Raw genomic sequence first — 18,297 nt, forward strand, 5'->3', positions numbered from 1 at the left:
TCATGTTATTTGATGACTATAACATAGGAGTATTTACAGATATAAAAAGTGACTTTTTAATCCTTTAATAAATATTTTAGATCACATTACATAACACTTTCTAAAAATAACTAATTCATGAAGTTAGGACCTGAACCACATGGTTCAGATGATACATAAAATTAAAACCGAGAAAGTAGGAAAAGTGACATAATTATTAGTATAAAATGAGTCTGTGAGTTAAAGAAGAAGAGCATATGTTTAAAAGCCTTAAAAACTGGCAGCATGTAGGTAGAATAGGCAGAATTTATCCTACAGAAAGTTTTTTTTTTATTTTTTGAACTAGCAGAGTGTTAAATTGAAAACAACAGGTTTAAAACAGGATACACATTCTCTAATAATTTGCTGTAGTCTTTAGTCTTCACCAAACCATATTAATTATGTGAGCTTTCCAGTTTCCTTAACTCAGTGGTTTGCAGTCTTGATCATGCATCATTAGCATTGGAACTTCTTATTAAACCACAGATTGTTGGGTCCCACACCCACACTTTATCATTAAATAGATGAGGATGAGGAAGGAGGAGGGCATTTGTTGGGATAAGGCAGTCAGACAAGTTACTGTTCTAAAAAGTTCTCAGGTGATACTGAGTCAACTCAGCCGGAGACTCAACTTTGAGAACCACTGACCTTACTGGGGCTGGAAGGTGTTTTGGTTTGCAGTCTTTTCTTTTACTTTTAACATCTTTATTGGAGTATAATTGCTTTACAACGTTGTGTTAGTTTCTGCTGTATAACAAAGTGAATAAGTTATACGTATACATATATCTGCATATCCCTTCCCTCTTGCGTCTTCCTCCCATCTTCTCTATACCACCCCTCTAGGTGGTCACAAAGCACTGAGCTGATCTCCCTGTGCTATGCGTCTGCTTCCCACTAGTTATCTATTTTACATTTGGTAGTATATATATGTCCATGCCACTCTCTCACTTCGTCGTCCCAGCTTACCCTTTCCCCTCCCCATGTCCTCAAGTCCATTCTCTACATCTGCTTCTTTATTCCTGTCCTGCCCCTAGGGCAAATTAATCAACTCAGTTGCAGGAAGTGACAGAAGACTAATACATCTCCAGAAGAAAAGACCAACCAACACAACTTACTTAGGCCTTTTAAAATTCAATTTTTCTGTGTAACCAAAAATCATTCTATTTACCCAGCTTGAAGCCTATCATTGTTCATTTAAAGCCAAGGCTAGGACTTAAAGCTTAAATATACACACATACTTTCAGAACAGTATAAAAATCATACCTAAAATTTAAAAATAACCCACGTATTGCCAGGAAAAAAATGAAGGGTACAAAATGTTCCCAACTTATTTTTTTCACGTCTGACTGATCATCTGATTATACCTTTGAAACATTCCATATCTGAAACATATCTATTTTCATCTCACATGATTTTAGAAGATTATTTTGACAGCACACCAATTAGACATATTGCAAAAAAAATGTTCAAAATTTCTTAGAATTTCAAGTTGCTGGATACCTGAAGCTCATTATATTTATACTTTTTTAAGCTTGTCTTTTTGTTGGAGAGATTGGGGGCGTCTCAACAATATGAACTATTGTATTTTTCTGACAGAGTATAGATGATTAAGCATTTAGTAGTAATTTTAAAATCATTGCTCATTTCATCATATGCCTTTTTTACATGCAATTTGTTGACTATGGTGACCAAAAAAAAATCATGAAGAAGCCAAGGTTGAAAACCCAGTTTTTCAACATATGAAATAGATGTGTCCAGGCATGTTTGGGAGGTTCACTGACAGGCAGGTATACTGTGGGCACCATAAGAGAGGAATCACTCAGGCAAACTTTTCTTAGTAATAAATTCTTATTTGGAGGGAAATGTGATTTTAGTGAAAATATTTTTCACTCAGATTTGTTCCATGGATTAACCCCATATAATGATACTCAAATTCTATAGCAGCGGTTCTTAACTAGTAGTTCTCATTTTTGACACTCAGGAAATATTTGACAATGTCTGGAGATATCTTTGTTTGCTATAAATGATGAGGATATTATCTACATTCAGAGAGTAGTAGTCAGAGATGCTGTTAAACATCTATAATGCAAAGGAAGCTCCCCCACCCCAGTAAGAGTTATGCCTAAAATATCAGTAGTACCAACTTCAGGAAATCCTATTCTAGAGAGATGGGGTTTCAAAGACAAATAAATAGAGCTTTTTATGTGAAAGAATCTATCTCATTATACTTCGCTAACTCTCTAAGAGCCTTAAATGCAAATAGAGATGGAGACATTTCCTTCCTTATCATGTATTACAAATTTCAAAGGGCACACAAGGCATTTTTGGCTTCTTGAAACCTCAAGAAAGATACTTGATGGTAAAGTCTGTCATGTCAGAGGTCTTCTTGATTATAAGGCTTCCTTGGGTAGTAGATGTAACCAGTTGGGGTGGACCAACTTGGTATATGTGACAGATAAACTAAGAGGGAAAGGGAAGAATAGCAGCAGAAATGGCAGCATTGACTTTTAGAGACACAATCCTTAGCACCAATTTCAACATTCTCAAGCAGGAAGATACTATAAAATAATAATTTTTAAAAGTTTTGAATTGAATGTATACACCAAGGAAGTAAGGGAGCCCTACTGAAACAGAAGAAGGTGGTTAGATTCGCCAGTGAGTTAGAACAGGATATGAAGAAAGTGGTTGACAACACCAAAAATAAAGTTATCTTTTTGTTAACAGTCACAATAACATACCGGTGAACAAAAGCTTACTATTTGGAAATTGTCTTTCTATTTTAACAGAGATAAGACTGTCATTTAGAGGTAATTTTTTTTTTTTTTTTAACTAGACTACACTAAAACCAGATGACCATATATTTAACATTTGAAAGTTATTTTTGTTGTTTCTTACTAAAGAGGCAGATTGCACCTTCAGAAAACTGTTCCTGATGAGATTTATGTACAGACTGTGAGAAGGTAATCATTGTCCAAAGTGTATAAAAGGCATGTCCCTAACACTTCCACCTTCTTTTCTTGTAAGGGTGGTGTTGATTCAATGCCTGTGACAAATTATCATGATGGGGAGGGAGGAGAATACACCAACTGCTTTTACTCTTTGTCCTTGATCCTATGAAGACTTGAAGTTTTGTTAACCAATTGTAGAAACAGTTCTATCTGTGCTGTTATCTCTTTGGTGACAGTGACAATCTCAGGCTGGAGAAAGGTGTGGTACAAAGACAACAAGCCATTTTATCATAGAATAATACTGAATAATACAATGAGGCTAAAATCTTGCCTTGCTGGAAGCATGGGGTTTAAAATATCAAACCGTGCACCAGGTCACACAAAGGTTCAGACTCTTCTTTGATGCCTGTTTTTCAAGAAGGATATTCAGTTGAAAAGAGAGCATGACTAAATCACCTGCCAGTTCTGCTTTCTCACTAAGGGGAGGTTTCAAGAAGGCATCCTCAGAGATAGTAGAAGCCACCAATGGCCTCATCTCTTCTACCTGAAAAAATTAGAAGCATGCAGCATCAAAATAATATCAATAAATGTATCATTTAAATTTTTGATAAATAATAGTTGCTTAATCTGATAAAACTACTTTCTCCTGAATAAAGTCAGAATTAGCATTCTCATGATAGATCAGGCCCCTGGATTGAGGAAAGAAAAACACATGGAAATAATTGGAAGTGTCTCTACTCACTGGCAATAGCAGCTCATGAAGAAAGGGCCATGGACTTTATAAAATGTTTGCCTCATAATCATCTGGGAACCAAAACAAAAGTTAATTTTTCATTAGGCCTGGGTGGGGTCCTAATAGAAGACAGTCACAGTTATGTCTTTTTTTCATGATGTGGAGAGATTTAGAATACGCAAACACTTTTTCCAAATTAGCCTTAGTCTATCTATATGGTATTTCCAGAAGTTTTCTAGGATCACCGATAAGTACCAACCCATAAAATATTCACCTTGAATTACACAATGGGTAGCATCTAGGTAATCTGTTATTATGTCCCTCACAATCAGTGATTTAACTTATTTATTTTTTTTAAAGATAGTGGCTTTGTAACCATCTTTTCCTAATTGATAACCCCCTCAGCTTGAAGCAGAGCATTTGATTATGTCTCTTATTTGCAGTTTTCATTGAAAAACTAAGAAATCAATGTGCAAGTCTGAAGTAGAGTTACTCTACCTAAAGCTGCTTGGCCAGTTTGTCAGATTTTGTCCACTTTACATGCTAGGAATAAAATATAATCTCTAACAAACTGGCCAAGTAGCTTTAGTGGTATAGTAATTCTCAGACAGTTTTTTCCCTGAAACACAGAGTCAATGGAGAAGTAAGCAGATGTTAATATTAAAAGTCATAATTTTATTCTTTTGCATGCTCAGGTTCTTGTTAACAATGAGACTCCAGACTGTCACTGTACATTAGATTGTTCAACTCTGACTTCAAATCTTGTCTGATATTTTTTATTTTATAATAATCAAAGAAACAATAATTATATAGCCTTTTTTGAGCTAAATATCTCCTAAATATATTTTATAATCACCTAGTAGACACCAGGCTCTTTAAGGAAAGTGATTGTACGTTTGTACCTTCATTACCGAAAATGAATTCTTGCGTATAGTAGTGACATAGTAGTTACTTCTAAGACAAAATTGACTGATTTTATCACTAAACTTTTTGACATATTGCACTACACAACTTGTTCATATTTTCATACTGACTTTATCTCTCATAAAATTGCTTCAAATCTAAAAATCCCTTAGAAAATAATTTTTAAATGTTCAATGTCCATGTAATTGGTTAATCTGTACTGTTATCCTACAAGTTCCACACCTTATGGTATGCAACTATCTTATTAAAATGTATCTCCCTTTCAGTGTGAAAATCTGAAATAATTATTTCCTTTCTCAATTTTCTTCTACTGATTCTATTTTATTATTCTTCATCTTATCAATATTAATATAATACAAGGGTATCCTATAAAATGATTTGTGTTTTCAGGTCAATTGCATTGGATTAATCTGTATTATCTAGTTCAAAATATATTATGAAACATGTCCAGTTATTTCTGTCAGTTACCTTTGGCTTACAACAAAACACTCTGAAAAATACAGGCTCTTAAAAATCATTCATTTATCTCAAGATTCTGTGGGTTGAGTTATTGATACTTCATGTTTGAACTGGCTCAGCCGAACTTGCTTGAACTTGCTGATGTGACTGAAACAATCTATTATGTCAGCAGATAGCTAGATAATGTAGGATGGATTTATTCACTTATCTGGAAGTTGGCAGGCTGTTGTTGGATGACATAACAGATGAAATTGAGTTACATATTGAGTTACAATTACAGATGAAATTGAGTCTCTTATCATACAGCAGACTAGTTGAAAATTCTTCATATAGCAGACATATGATACCAAAAACAGCAAAAGGGGGCAAGCCCATATGTATAACTATTTTTAAAAATTCACTGGCTTGACTTTTCTTGTATTCCATTGGCCAAAGAAGTCTGAAGACATATTGTATAAGTGTCATTGTGGCAGGAAACTATCAAGGTATATACACATAAAAAGGAGTATTATTACTTATACTCTAATAAAAAGGAGAACATATTAATGTGAGCAATCTACAGTAATTTTCTTCCAGTTGATTTATATCCTCTCCAACATAAAAAATACATATATTAACTCCCAACACTCCCAAATGTCTCATTCAATCATGCCATCAGATAATGAGTTCAGAATCTCATGCTTTAAAATTGTATGCAGAGATGGTTTCTCAGATGAGTCTGTCATTGATTTATAATGCAACCAACATACAATGATTATGTAAGGACAGAGTGACAGTCATATAAATACTCACATTTGAAAATGGCAAAAATGGTAGGTACATGGAAATCACTGTTCCATAGCAATGTGGCAGCCAAAAACTTCTCCCAAGTCTGAAGTTATCAAATATTTCTTGATTTGGCCTGTATTCTGCCCTAAAGTAGTGTCTGGTCCATTGTTATCTGTGGATATCTGCCCTATGATCTAACTTTTTTTTCTATAAAAAATGTCATGTGTGTAGCTTAGTGTCTTTCTTAACCTCCTTCTTGTTCATAGCATGGTAGGGGCTGAAAGACCCTTTTTAAAAAAGTTTTGCATTTGAACCTTTTTCGTCCAATTTAGCATCACTTTCACCAATACAACTTTCTTAAAGGTCCTGTGGATTTCCCCTAAACATGACTGGTTCCTTTGCTTTCCTCAATCATCACACTCATAATTGGGGCAGGTATCTATAAACTTTGGAAATTTCAGGCTGCTGTGAGACAATGTTCTTAAGATTCTTAGAAGCCTTTTTGTATAGTTGAGGGAGTGTACTTGGCATCAATTTAAGTTACTCAGTAGTCTTAATCATTGGTTGTTGCCTACATCTTAAATTTTCTTTGACCTTGAGGCTATCTCTTGGTCTAAAAATCTTTTGAAACTTGAGAGCCTGGAATTGATAACAAGTGTTATTTTCTAAATCAGAAAGTTTTGGATCATTTATATTCTCTCTAAATTATTTCTGCAAACTCTAATATTTGAGTTTAGTTAATATCTTTCTTGTATATTACCATTGATAGTTTAAAAAAGCCAATGATACTTCTAAATTTTTACCTGGTAATAATCTTCTACTGTTCACAAGAATATTATATGCATTTTTTTATGTTCCAAGTCATCACAGACAACATTTTTCAATTATTTCACTATTACAAATGTAAGTTGTCATTTTCCAAGCTTTTTTTTTTTTTTTTTAATTTTTATTTATTTATTTATTTATTTATTTTTGGCTGTGTTGGGTCTTCGTTTCCGTGCGAGGGCTCTCTCCAGCTGCAGCAAGCGGGGGCCACTCCTCATCGCGGTGCGCGGGCCTCTCACCGCTGCGGCCTCTCTTGTTGCGGAGCACAGGCTCCAGACGCGCAGGCTCAGTAGTTGTGGCTCACGGGCCCAGTCGCTCCGCGGCATGTGGGATCCTCCCAGACCAGGACTCGAACCCGCGTCCCCTGCATCGGCAGGCGGACTCCCAACCACTGCGCCACCAGGGAAGCCCCATTTTCCAAGTTTTTCTAACAGTTTCTGCATTGCATTACCAGACTGAGCTTGTTACCTTATATCAAATTCAACCCACATAGTTTAAATTTTGGTTATGGCAGCAGCCCATTTCTGCATTAGTTCATCTGTTTATGCAGCAGTTATCTATTATCACATAACAAGCCATCCCAAAACTTAGTGTCTTAACACAAAAATATATATACTTTTCTCACAGTTCTGTGGGTTGGCTACCATATTATTTATTTTAATTAATTGGGGGTACATATGCAGTTAAAAACTTAAGAGAAGGTTCAAATAGAAAAAATGTTATACAATGAATTTGAAAAGCCATCAAGTTATGGTTTAATCATTTCAATATTTTTAAAGTTCATCAGATTACTTGTGAATGAGTATAATGGATATTTGGGAATAATCCATAGAAATATAGGCAGGCAAAAAGTTGGCACCAGACAAGTCTTTCAGCTAACATAAAGACCCCAAGCCCAGGTTTTGAGATTAAATAGAAGACTATTTTCTAGAAGATAATTATAAGAGAAATAGTAGAAAAATAGGCTGGTCCTACTTTAGGCTATGAATTTATCAATAACTCAAGCATATGATTAAAAGAGATATGTTTAAAGCTGAGAACCAAGGGTAATTTATAATTAGCTCTAGTATTTTTAGTTTAAAAGAACATCAGGCTTAGAGACCAGGTCCAGGATTTGACAAATCTGGGGACTGGAGTCAGATAGCATCAACTTTAGGAAGAGGTTTAGATTCCATAAACCAAAAACAACATGGCAGTTCATGTTAGATGAAGGTAAGTCAGAGAGTTGGTTGTCATCTATATATTCAGGCTATAATTGTCATGTTGTAATTTTTGACTAGGTGCATCAAGAATGGTCACCCATTCGTTGCTTTATTTTCTTTAAATTAAAAAAAAAATTGAAGTATAGTTGATTTATAATGTTTCAGGTGTACAGAAAAGTGAATCAATTTATATATTTTTATTGTTTTTCACATTCTTTTCCATTATAGGTTATTACAAAATATTGAATGTAGTTCCCTGTGCTATACAGTAGTTCCTTGTTGTTTATTTTATATATAGTAGTGTATATCTGTTAATCCCCAATTCCTAATTTATCCCGACACCCTTTTCCCTTTAGTAATCATAAGTTTGTTTTCTATGTCTGTGAGTCTATTTCTGTTTTGTAAGTAAATTCATTTGTATCATTTTTAAAGATTCCACATAAAAGTGATATCATATGATATTTGTCTTTCTCAGTATGACTTAATCTATGACAAAGGAGGCAAAAATATGCAAGGGAGAAAATACAGTCGCTTCAATAAGTGGTACTGGGTACTGGACAGCTACATGTAAAAGAATGAAGTTAGAACATTCTGTAACACCATATACAAAAATAAACTCAAAATGGATTAAAGACCTAAATATAAGACCAGATAATATAAAATTCCTAGAGGAAAATATAGGCAGAACACTCTTTGACATATATCACAGCAATATTTTTTTGGGGATCTGTCCCCTAGACTAATGAAAACAAAAGCAAAAATAAACAAGTGGAACCTAATTAAACTTAAAAGCTTTTGCACATCGAAGGAAAACATAAACAAAACAAAAAGACGAACTATGGAATGGGAGAAAATATTTGCAAATGATGTGACCTATGACCCACAAGAAATTAATTTCCAAAATATACAAACAGCTTATACAGCTCAATAACAAAAACCCAAAAAACACAAGTAAAAAACAGGCAGAAGACCTAAGTAGACATTTCTTCAAAGAAGACATACAGATGGCCAATAGGCACATGAAAAGATGCTCAACATCATTAATTATTAGAGAAATGCAAATAAAAACTACAGTGAGGTACTACCTCACACAGGTTAGAATGGCCATCATCAAAAAGTCTACAAATAATAAGTGCTGGAGAGGGTGTGGAGAAAAGGGAACCCTCCTACACTGTTGGTGGGAATGTCACTGTTGGTGCAGTGACTATGGAAAACAGTATGGAGGTTCCCTAAAAAAACTGAAAATAAACATATGATCCAGCAATCCCACTCCTGGGCATATATATGGAAAATATGAAAACTCTAATTCAAAAAGATACATGCACTCCAGTGTTCATAGCAGCACTGGAAGCAAGATATGGAAGCAACCTATATGTCCATCAACAGATGAATGGATGAAGATGTGGTACATATATACAATGGAGTATCACTCCGACATAAACAGCAATGAAATAATGCCATTTGCAGCAACATGGATGCAACTAGAGATTATCATACTAAGTGAAGTAAGTCAGACAGTAATCTTTATTTCTGATGAAAGGTTTTTTCTGCTTACTCTCTACTTGAAAATATTAAGGCCATAAGTCTAAATATGTCCTTTTCTTTTACTCCTGCATCTCTTTATAATATTTGCTTAGTCAAGTCTTTTTCCAATTCTCCCTGACTTCTTGAATTCTTTCAGCTATGCACTCTGTTTTGTTTCTCTTCTGAGCTAGGGGTTTTTGTTGTCCAAGTCTGGAGATATTTTTTATAAATTAAAAAAAATCTCACTCATAAATGCCCATGGATTCTTCTAATTACTCAATAATCCATAACTTCAAGACAAAGGCTACCTACATTTACGGAATGAAAAGTTTCTTTACTTGACTAAATTAATCATTTTACGTTTCCTAAACAAATGAGTAAAATTATTCACATTTATGTACCTCTCCTTACCACCCATAACGTCATGAAAACTGCAGAAGCATGCCTGTAAAGGTTCCAGAACATCTTATGGTTATTTTCAGCCATTTAGCACTTTTATCACATACTGCTAAGTTCTATTTCCTCCTTTAAGACTCAGCAAATCTGATCAAATCTCATCCTCACCCCGTTTGTTTTTATCAACATGAAATATTGATAAATCCAGTGGGGGTACACGTTGAACTTGAAAAGGATGGGACACATCTGTGATATTTTCTTCTGAGATATACTGACAAACCGTGTCTATGTTATTTCTTCCTAGACTCAGACAACATGAGTTACTTAAGAAAGAAAGAGTAATATTTACCACTGCAGTCTGAGAAGAGTATTCTTTTGAATACAAACAACTGACACTTTTTACACCCCTAGGGATTCATTCTTACCACAAAACTGTTGTTTAAAGGAAAAAAATGAGTGCCAAACTTCCTGAGATATTGGTGCTAGCCATATAATGACCAGAGAAATTTTTAAAGTCCCTGTGGATCCACGTTAAAGAGGTGTCCATTAATCTATGTCCAAATGACTCTCCAGTCTTCTCTTAGTTTCTCAGCAATTCTAAAGAAGAAAAACTCCAGGCATTGAGAAATCAATATTCACAGCTCCAGTTTTTCTACTTCTCATGGGAGGACATCAACAGAGAGAATTATTAAAACCAACATTAAGTTAGCCACACTAATATCCTATACTTATTCCTTTCATGTATCTGATACATGGCATGATAAATATCTTTTTTTTCCTTCAAAGATTACCAGAAGCTTGAAAGCAGACCCTGTGCCTTATGTATACTTTTATCCTCAGAGCTGGTATTCAGTAGATTCTTGTTAATTCTTTCATAGAATAAATAGCTGGATAAATGAATCAATGTTTGAAAGAACAATTGAATAGATATATTACTCCAGCATCATAAAAACACTGATTTTACAAAAATCTGTAATATTATTAGAACAAAAGGATTACAATGGCCTTAACTTTACTGTTTTGATTGTTTTTTTTTTTTTAAATAAAATCATGATTAAGCAGAATTAGAAAAAAAAATCCTTGTTTATAAGTGATAAAGGTCTTAAGCTATTTGATATTTTGTCTAAATAACTGAGAAACTTCTAGGACTCTCCCACAATGTGTCAGTATATCATGTAGATTGTTGATTTGTAAATGTACCTTAAAATTTTATATTTCCTTAATTAATGGAAGTGAAATATGTTCATAATTAATTGGAAAGTCATGCCAGATAATTGGTAGCATGGAAAAAATATCATTGAAAAATAATTTTATTTGAGAATGAGTTAGTGGGCCATTCTATGTAAGTAGAAAGATTTGTATAGAACATAGAAAGGCACATTGTAATCAGCCACCAGAGTTTATCTAAAACAAGTGTATTATTTGCCTGTTAGTAATAAAAAGCCTAATATAATAGTGACTTAATCAACATAGAAACATCTTTCTTCCTCAAGCAAATTGAATATGACAGCAGTCTAAAGCTTTTATAAAGGAAGCCAGTTTACTAGTATCTACCTGGTCTGCCATACTTAGCATGTTAATTTACTCCAGATTCAACTGTGATAAAAGAAAACTGAAGAACACACCCATTCCTATTAAAGATACATCTTGGAAAAGACAGCTGATAAATATTCTTTCATTCCATTGGCTAGATCTTAGTCACATGACTACAACTATTTCCAAGTAAGTCTTGGAAATACAGTGTTTATTCCAAATGGTCATGTATCCAAATAATTCCAGGATTCTATTTCTAAGAAAGAAGGGAAGAAAATAGTCTTTACTTGGGGGGAAAACTAGTGGTTTCAGCTACAAAATTAGTTAAATGTAAAATGTCTGTTTTTGATTTAACACAGCATTTTGACAGTACTAGGTCTCAGTTTCCTTGTGTGTAGGAAGATGAAATCATATACATAGTTGTTGTGGTTAAACTTAGTTGTCAACCTGGCTCTCCACTGTACTCAGATAGTTGATCAAATATTATTCCAGATATTTCTGTGAAGTATTGTTTAGATGAGATTAACATTTAAATCAGTAGATTTTGGGTAAAGCAGATTATACTTCATAATGTGAATGGACCTCATCAGATTAGTTGAAGTACTTAATAGAAAAAGACTGACCTCCTCTGAAGAAAAGAGAATTCTACCAGCATACTTCCTTGCAACTCAGACTGTCGCATCAACTCTTCCCTAGGTCCCCAGCCTACTAGCCTACACTGCAGATTCTGGACTTGCCGAACTTCACAATAGCATAAACCAGTTTCTTAAACTCACTCCCTCCCTCTCTGTCTCTGTCTCTGTCTCTGTCTCTGTTTGTCTGTCTATCTCTCTCTCCCTGCTCCCCACCCTGCCGGCAAAGGCTAATAGAGTAAAGTTCAATTGGTGCTTTAGGACAAGAATGCAAACCAGCAACAATGGGTGTTAGCTACCAAGCGGTTGCTCTATTTGCAAAGTAGAGAAATTAAAATTTAGTAAAGTTGCTAAATTGTTTCACCACCATCAGACTTTCACAGGTATATGTAGGGTGCTTTTATTCATTGTTAAGGAAATGCAAATTGTACCACAATATCAAAATTTAGAGATGTATTTGCTCTTTTATTCGTCAAGCCTGCTCCTGTGATTTAAAAAAAATGAAATAGAAGCATTAATGGATATACATGTGTGCTGGAACACTGTAATGGCAAAAGAAGGCAACAATGTGAATTGAGACAAATTTTGGCATAATTGATTTTGCATACTTTATAAAAGCATTCAGAAGAAGCAATTAAAATTATGTCAAATGACTTTAAAGTATTTACATAATGATTGAGTGCCAAAAAGTTTAATTTCTACAATAACACATTTCTGAAAGCATGTGGTTACAAACTGTATATTTTATAATTTTCTATATGTTTATGATGATATATAAATATGAAACATAGCCTTATGTCTACTATTGAGTGTATGTGTGGTTTAGGACAATATTTTTGGAGAATAAGAAAAGGAAAGGAAAAAAAATAAAAAGAAAAGAAACTTCTCAGAAACCTCCTACATATATCTATGATGTCATATATGTGAAATTTGTATGTGTGTGTGTGTGTGTGCTTAGGTGATAAGTAAATTAAGAAAATCGTTAATATTGTTAAACTGTGTATACTACCCAAAGCAATCTACAGATTTAACACAATCCCCATCAAAATATCCATGACATTTTTCACAGAACTAGAACAAATAATCTTAAAATTGATATGGAACCACAAAAGACCCAGAATTGCCAAAGCAATCTTGAAAAAAAAAGAACAAAGCTGGAGGTATCAAGTTCCCTGACTTAAGACTATACTACAAAGCTACAGTAATCAAAACAATATAGTACTGGCACAAAAACAGACTCATAGATCGAGGGAACTGAATAGAGAGTCCAGAAAAAAACTCATGCACTTATGGTCAGTTAATTTACTACAAAGGAGGCAAGAATATACAATGGAGAGGGACTTCCCTGACGCAGTGGTTAAGAATCCACCTGCCAATGCAGGGGACACGGGTTCAAGCCCTGGTCTGGAAAGATCCCACATGCCACAGAGCAACTAAGCCCATGCGCCAAAACTACTGAGCCCATGTGCTACAACTACTGAAGCCCACGTGCCTAGAGCCCATGCTCTGCAGCAAGGGAAGCCACCATAATGAGAAGCCCGTGCACTGCAACAAAAAGTAGCTCCCACTCTCCACGACTAGAGAAAGCCTGCACACAACAACGAAAACCCAATGCAGACAAAAATAAATAAATAAAAGAAAATAATATATAATGGAGAAAAGACAGTCTCTTCAATAAATGGTACTGGAAAAACTGAACAGATACATGTAAACGAATTAGGCCATTTCCTCACACCATATACAAAAATAAGCTCAGAATGGATTAAAGACTTAACTGTAAGACCTGAAACCATAAAACTCCTAGAAGAGAACATAGGCAGAACACTCATTAATATAAATCATAACAATGTTTTTTTTAATCAAAAGAAATAACAGCAAAAATAAATAAATGGGGCCTAATTAAACTTAAAAGCTTTTACACAGCAGAAGAAACCATTGACAAAATGAAAAGACAGCCTTCTGAATGGGAGAAAATATTTGCAAATGATATTACTGATAAGGGGTTCACATCCAAAATATATAAACAGCTCATAGAACTGTATGTATATATAAAAAAAAAATTAAAAATGGGCAGAGGACCTGAATAGACATTTTTCCAAAGAAGGCATACAGATGACCAACAGGCACATGAAAAGATGCTTAACATCATTAATCATCAGAGAAACGCAAATCAAAACTGCAGTGAGATATCACCTCACACCTATCAGAATGGCTATCATCAAAAATCTACAAATAAATGTTGGTTAGGATGTAGAGAAAAGGGAACCCTTGTACACTGTTGGTGGGAATGTAAATTGGTGCAGCCACTATGGAAAAGAGTATGGAGATTCCTCAAACTAAAAATAGTACTACCACTCTTCTTCGCAGTGACTTGGAGGCCATCAGCTGCTTCAGGACGAAGGTGAATATCTCTTTCCCAGCCCCTGGCTGTCAGAAACTCATTGAAGTGGACGATGAATGAAAACTTTGTACCTTTTATGAGAAAGGTATGGTCACAGAAGTTGCTGCTGATGTTCTGGGTGAAGAATGGAAGGGTTATGTGGTTTGAATCAGTGGTGGGAATGACAAACAAGGTTTCACCAGGAAGCAGGTGTCTTGATCCATGGCCAAGTCCGCCTGCTACTGAGTAATGGGCATTTCTGTTATAGACCAAGGAGGACTGAAGAAAGAAAGTGCAAATCTGTACGGGGTTGCATTGTGGATGCCAATCTGAGTGTTCAATTGGGTCACCATAAAAAAAGGGGAGAAGGATATTCCTGGACTCACTGATACTACTGTGCCTCGTCATCTGGGGCCCAAAAGAGCTAGCAGAATCTGCAAACTTTTCAATCTCTCTGAAGAAGACAATGTCTGCCAGTATGTTGTGAGAAAGCCCCTAAACAAAGAAGGTAAGAAACCTAGGACCAAAGTACCCAGGATTCAGCATCTTGTTACTTCACGTGTTCTGCAACACAAACGTTGGCATATTGCTCTGAAGGAACAGCATACTAAGAAAAATAAGGAAAAGGCTGCAGAATATGCTAAAATTTTGGCCAAGGGAATGAAGGAGGCCAAAGAAAAATGCCAGGAACAGACTGCCAAGAGTCGAGGCTGTCCTCTCTGAGAGCTTCTACCTCTAAGTCTGAGTCTAGTCAAAAATGAGATGTTCTAAAGTAACAAATAATAAGATTAGACATCAAAAAAACAATAAATAAATAAATAAAATAAAAATAGGACTACCATATGATCTAGCAATTCTACTCCTGGGTATATATCTGGAAAAAAAATGAAAACACTGTTTTGAAAATATATATGCACCCCAATGTTCACAGCATTATTTACAATGGCCAAGATATGGAAGCATCCTAATGTCCATCAACAGATGAGTGGATAAAGAAGATGTGGTGTGTGTGTGTGTGTGTGTGTGTGTGTTTATGTGTGTGTCTATATCTATATCTATATCTATATCTATATATATAATGGGATATTTACTCAGCCATAAAAAATAATGAGATTCTCTCATTTGCAAAAACTTGGATGGACCTAGGGAGTATTATGCTTAGTGAAATATCAGATAAAGACCAGTTCTCTATGTTATCACTTATATATGAAATCTAAAAACTGAAACAAATGAATGTATGTAACAAAACAGAAACAGACTCACAGACACAGAGAATAAACTAGTGGTTATCACTGGGGAGGGAGAAAGGGGGAGTGACAAGATAAGGGTATGGGATTAAGAGGTACAAACTACTATGTACAAAATAGATAAGCAAGTAGGATATATTGTACAGCATAGGTAAATATAGCCAGTTTTGTAATAACTCTAAATGAAGTATAATCTATAAAAAATATCACATCAGTCTATTGTACACCAGAAACTAATATAATATTGTAAATCAGCTATTTTTTAATAAAAAATAAATAAACATTTCTTTTTAAAAAAGGGAAAAAGAAGATAGTGTTGGATCACTGATCACTCTAGCTACAGATTTGTAGGTATATCCATGATTTAACAAAAGAAAAGAAAAACAAGTTGAAGGTTATATTTAGAGTATTTTTCTTTAGAAAATAAAGCTATAAAAGAGAGCTTTATTAGGATATAGTCATGCATGTAAGTACATAAACAAGGGAAATTGAAACCACAATTTTGCTTATTCTAGTTAGTCTAAGGAGAATGTGTTAAGAAAGTGTGAGGGTAATATTAGAAAATTATGAAAAAATATTATTTTAACTCATTTTGGAAGTGTCATTATTTCTAATTTTCAACCAAGTGTTTTAATGCATATTTTAATCTCATGTTTCTTATTTAATTATATTTAATAACTAAAGTTTCCATTAATTTAACTAGACATTTAAGCACAGAAAATGTACAATAATAGCTCAGGTACCAGATCTTTAGAAACTCAGGGAAGGAAATAAATTGTAAAAATATTGAAAAAATTATATAACAATTTAATACACACCTTATATATTACTTTAGAGAAGGAAGAGAAAATGCCTAACTGTCCAGAGAGAACAGGCAATGTTTTACCAAGCAGATGATGTTTGATCAGAATCCCAAAGAATGGGTTGGAGTTCAGTCATTAACAGGGCTACTGGGATACATTAGGGTGAGTTTAAACTACTCATGGAAGTTTGAGGAATATTAGTTTGAAAATGTAGTCAAGGTTTCAAATATCAAGGGTTTTGTATAACTTACTAATGATAATGAAAATAGTTACCATTTCTTGAGCAGTTACATGCCAGTCACTGGTCTAAGTAGCTTGTGTCAATTGTTTTCTAATTTTATATTTTGAATGGCATTAAAACATTGGTAAATTAACTTCATTTTACAAATGATGAAAGAGAAGTTAAATATCTTAGTTATGGATTTTATTTTCAAGCAGTGTGACCAAAAGCAATGAGGAAATCAGAATTAAGAAATAGTGACATGGTCATTGTTTTAGAATGCCAAGGTAAGACTACTATAGACATCCAAGGAAAAAATATTAAAAACACAAATTAATGCAGTAGCATTAGAAAATGGAGATAGCATACATGATTTATGTGATATTTGGGATCCTTAGCTGACAGAATATGGTAATCTGCTGGATCTTTAAAATCAGGAAAAAAATACAGTCACATTTGACCATGTGTTTAGGTGCCTGAATAAATAAAACTGCTATTAACTAAAATTGTGAAAGCAGTGAAAAGAACGTGTCTCATTCTTATCTTGAGGAAATCATAAATTCAGATTTTTAAAAATTTTTATTTTTATTTGGCCACCGCGCAGCATGTGAGATCTTAGTTTCCCCACCAGGGATCAAACCCACAACCCCTGCATTGGAAGCACAGAGTCTTTAACCACTGGACCATCAGGGAATCCCCATAAATTCGGATTTAAACTTAAAGATATTGAGTTTTCTGGATATTTAATTGAAGAATATTTAGGAAAAATTGGAAATATATATTTTGGCTCCATACAGAGATGTGGCAGGTCTTGAAGACCATCATCTTGTAGACAGAAATTGAGATCATGCATATGGATATTATTTCCTTGATTAACAATGAATTCTGATTGAGTCAGTCATACTGTACTGATGTGATATTTCCCAATTATCGAACAATTCTAAATAATAGAATCAGGACAGGAAGTATAGTCTTTGAGAGGCCGGTTTGTCCTATTTTCTTAGCTTAAATGCAAGTTGATTATCTGCCTTTATTTCTATTTTTTTTTTTTTTTCTGAGTGATATAATGCCATAGAGATATCTTCATAAAAAATAGCTTAAGAACACAGAAATATTTCCACATAAATATGCCCATTTAATTTTTGACAAAGAAGCAAAAACAATTCAATTGAGGAGGGTTAGCTTTTTCAACAAATGATGCTGGATAAACTGGGCATTCATAGACAAACAGATGAAACTTAACTAAACCTTACCCTATATACAAAATTTAACTCAAATGGATCATGAATTTAGATGTACAACAGAAAACTATAAAACTTATAGGAAAAAAATAGAAAATATTTGGGAACTAGGACTAGGAAAAGAATTCTTAGACTTGACACCAAAAATACAATACATTAACAAAAAATTGATAAATTTGACCTCATCAAATTAAAAACATTTGCTCTGTGAAAGATTGTATTAAGAGGATAAAAAGGCAAATTATAGACTGGAAGAAAACATTTGCCAAAAAAAATAGCAAAACAAAAAAACCCCTAAACCTCAACAGCAATATAGTTAGAAAATGGTTAAGGTGCATAAACAGAAATTTTACTACAAAGGATAAATAGATGACAAATAAACAAATGAGAAAAGGTCAACATCTAGAAATGCAAATTAAAAAATACCATGAGATATCACTACAC

The 18,297-nt window shown here is 34.1% G+C and overlaps 1 pseudogene; it reads left to right on the forward strand.

Moving 5' to 3' along the window:
* Window positions 1–7,881: 7,881 nt before the first annotated feature.
* Window positions 7,882–15,103, forward strand: LOC132364425 (small ribosomal subunit protein eS6-like; annotated as a pseudogene).
* Window positions 15,104–18,297: the final 3,194 nt, after the last annotated feature.

The sequence above is a fragment of the Balaenoptera ricei genome, chromosome 4, assembly GCF_028023285.1.
Source record: "Balaenoptera ricei isolate mBalRic1 chromosome 4, mBalRic1.hap2, whole genome shotgun sequence".
Taxonomy (NCBI): Eukaryota; Metazoa; Chordata; class Mammalia; order Artiodactyla; family Balaenopteridae; genus Balaenoptera; species Balaenoptera ricei.